Genomic DNA, 3,887 nt, shown 5'->3' on the forward strand with positions numbered 1-3,887 from the left:
AAAATGTCCATACTACCCAAAGAAATCTATAGATTCAATGCAATTCCTATTAAAATGCAATGGCATACTTCACATATCTAGAATAAACATTCCAACAATTTATATGGAACCAAAAGAGCTCAAATAGTCTCAGTAATCTAGGGAAGGAAGATCAAAGTTGGAGGGATCACTATACCTGATATCAAACTACCCTGCAAAGCCATTGATATTTGACAAAAGAGGTAAAAACCATACAATGGAGCAAATATAGTCTATTCAATAAATGGTATTGGAAATATTGGATATGTACAATAGAATGAAACTTGATCACTTACTTCTGCCAAATAAAAGAATAAAATAAAAATGAATACTTAAATGTTAGACTAGAAACAATAAAAATTCTAGAAGAAAAGTTAGGCAGTAAAATCTCGTACATTTCACATAGCAATATTTTTTTCTCTTCTATTTCATCTGGCAAAGAAAACTAACTAACTAACTAACTAACTAAATAAATAAATAAATAAATAAGCATATGGGACCACATCAAACTAAATTCTTTTTACACAGCAATGAAATAATCAATAACATTAAAAGGCAACCAACTGAATGGGAGAACATATGCATCAATGATATTTCTGATAAGGTGTTAACATCCAAAATGAATAACGAATATATAAAACACAACACCTAAAATAAATAAACTAATTTAAAAATGGGGAAAGGACCTAAATAGACAATTCTCCAGAGAGGACAGGCAGATTGCCAATAGACATATGAAAAGACGTTCAATGTCACTAATTCATCAGAGAGATGCAAATTAAAACCGCAATGAGATATCATTTCATACTTGTTAGAATGTCCATTATCAAAAAGACAAGAGATAATAAGTTTTAGCAAAGATGTGGTGATAATGGAACACTTGTGCACTCTTAGTGGAAATGTGAATTGGTTGAGCCAGTATAGAACACAGCATGGAGGTTCCTCAAAAAAATTAAAAATAAAACTATCATATGATCTAGTAATCTCACATCTTGGCATATATTTTAAAAAAATTAAAACAGGATATTGAAGAGATATTGGCACTTCCATTCTCATTGGCATTATTCATAATAGCCAAGATATAAAAACAACCTGTATTAATCACAGGATTAATGGATAAAAATGATTTGTGAGAAATATATCAATATTATTCAACTATAAGAAAAATGCAATGTGAATGGACCTTGGGGACACTATGCTATTCTATATAATAAAACCCTAATATTCAAATTGACCAAATGGTGGAATGACCAGTCGCTATGATGTGCACTGACCACCAGGAGGCAGACACTCAACACAGGAGCTGCCCCCTGGTGGTCAGTGCACTCCCACAGGGGAGTGCTGCTCAGGCAGAAGCTGGGCTCATGGCTGGTGAGCGCAGTGGCGATGGCAGGAGCCTCTCCCACCTCCAAGGCAGAGCTAAGGACCCCTCGGGGGATGTCCGACTGCCAGCTTAGGCTCACTCCCTGGCAGGCAGACCTCCCTCGAGGAGTCCCGGACTGCAAGAGGGTGCAGGCCAGGCTGAGGGAACCCCCTGCCCCAGTGCATGAATGTCATGCACCAGGTCTCTAGTGTGAAATAAGTTAGAGAGACAAAGACCAATACCATATGATCTCACTTATATGTGGACTCTAAAAGGTATGTGAAACTCATAAACATAGTAGAAAAGTATTTTTCAGGTGCTGCAAGGTAGGAGAACATGCAAATGTAGGAAAATACAGTACACACACACATGCATGCATACTCATATACCAAAAGCTAGAATCATAATTAATTTTAAAACACTAAAATTATTTTCATTAAATTGTGAATAAGACTAATATACCATTCTCCACAAGACTTTCATATTGGGTATAGATTACAAGACAACACACTTCAAGAAAAAAATACACATGCTGATTGGATGGGTAAAAAAAAAAAAAAACACAAAAAAAACCCCACACAATTATTTTTATATGGCATAAAGTAATGAACCATTATGATAGTGGTGTTACTTGGAGTTACTTGTAGTAATTTTATTAAGCATCTAACTCTTCTCCCCTAGTGAACATTTATGAATGCATTTTTTTTTTATTAAAAGAAGAAAAAGGGTTGCTACAAAGTGCAGCCTGAGCTTCACAGCAGGGAGATGTGTAGCTGCCTTTAGACTCTACATGCCATGCTGTGAGCCCGTGGAGTCGACAAGTGAAATTGTGGAAGGGCAGCATTTACTAGGGATACACCTTCATGATCTTGGTGGCCTCTCTGAAGGTACTGTGATCTGGTTATAAATCATTATTAGAGGGAAAACAAGGGTACAATGAAGACAAAAGAGAACTAGCATAGCCAGCAATTCAAATTCTAGATTTTTAAGGAGAAAATGTGCACAATACTAGAAAAATTTTTCTAAACTATTTTTTAAACTGTTTAAAAGCCACATGTGAATTTTTAAGAGAAGAAATAAAAGAGATAGAGTTGCCAATTCAAACATTTATATTTAGTTACAAAGCAGTTTGCATAATATAATAAATCCTGAGAAAAGAAAAGGCAGTATCTTGAGATATGTCTTTCCTTCCTTAAAAATGTCACAAATATGATGAGGGCCACTTAAAGTAAAATGTAATTATATATTTCTCAATAATAATTATTTATTTTTTATTTATTCATATTCACAATAGTAATTTTCCCCACTGTTCTAAAAATGTATGTTTTCACCTTAATTTTTTCATGTTCTGTATTTATGTTGACGATTTTCTTTTTAGTGTTTTACTCAATCACCATATTTAGTGTTCTCTTGAACCAGATATACTGAAACAGTTTAGGAGAAAATTTTATGATTTACATTTGATTAAATCACTTCACTAAGTACTCTTTTTAGAAATTCCATTAACTAGGACCTTGTGCACAATTTGTTATTTTTTTAGAGATATTACTACATGTACAAAAAAAAGTATACTTTTAGTAGCTGGGACCAAACTTCTTAAAGAGAGATATGTTGTTTAGGAAAGCAAGTATGATAAAATTTATAAAAATTTAGTAAAAAGTCAGATCCTAATGTCAATAATGAAGTCAAGGCCAATGCCCTTCTCTGTTAAGAGTTCTGATTTGTTCACTGTTAGATTAGAGGGACAAATAGGAAGGGCAGGAAAAATAAAAGAGAAGAGAAATAGTTGTTCCTCTCTTTGACATGGGATAAAGGGGTAATAAAAAACTATTTTTTAGCCCTATCCAGTTTGGCTCAATGGATAGAGCATCTGCCTGCAGACTGAAGGGTCCTGAGTTCAATTCCTGTCAAGGGTACATGCCCCAGTTGTGGGCTTGATCCCCAGTAGGGGGCATGTAGGAGGCAGCCCATCAATGATTCTCTCTCTCATCATTGATGTTTCAATCTTTCTCTTCCTTCCTCTCTCTGAAATCAATAAAAATATATTTTTAAAAAAAGAAAACTTTTTTTATACATTCTCATGCCTAGAATTTTTCATTCTAACTGCAGTGGCTAATACCTCTATTACAATATCTTGAGTGTTTCCATAATAGTTAGGCCCTTAGGACTAAGATATATATGTATGCAAAATATATGTAAAGTAATTTTATATGTATATATCCTATATAATGAAAGCATAATATGCAAATTGAGCAAACAGCAGAACGACTGGTCGGCAGGGGCCAGGGCCAGAGAGCAGGCGGCACCAGGTCAGCCAAGGTGCGTGCCAGAGGGCAGAGGGAAGGGATGGCGATCGGAGGGCGGCGGCAACCAGTGATGGCGAAGGGGTGGTCGGAGAGGGATCGGAGGGCGGCAACCAGTGATGGCGAAGGGGTGGTCGGAGAGGGCAAGGCCAGCCACTCCCCAGCTGGCGCCATCCCCTGATTGGCCCCCCCGGTTGCCTCCC

This window comes from Myotis brandtii, unplaced genomic scaffold (genome assembly GCF_000412655.1).
Source record: "Myotis brandtii unplaced genomic scaffold, ASM41265v1 scaffold271, whole genome shotgun sequence".
NCBI classification, from domain to species: domain Eukaryota; kingdom Metazoa; phylum Chordata; class Mammalia; order Chiroptera; family Vespertilionidae; genus Myotis; species Myotis brandtii.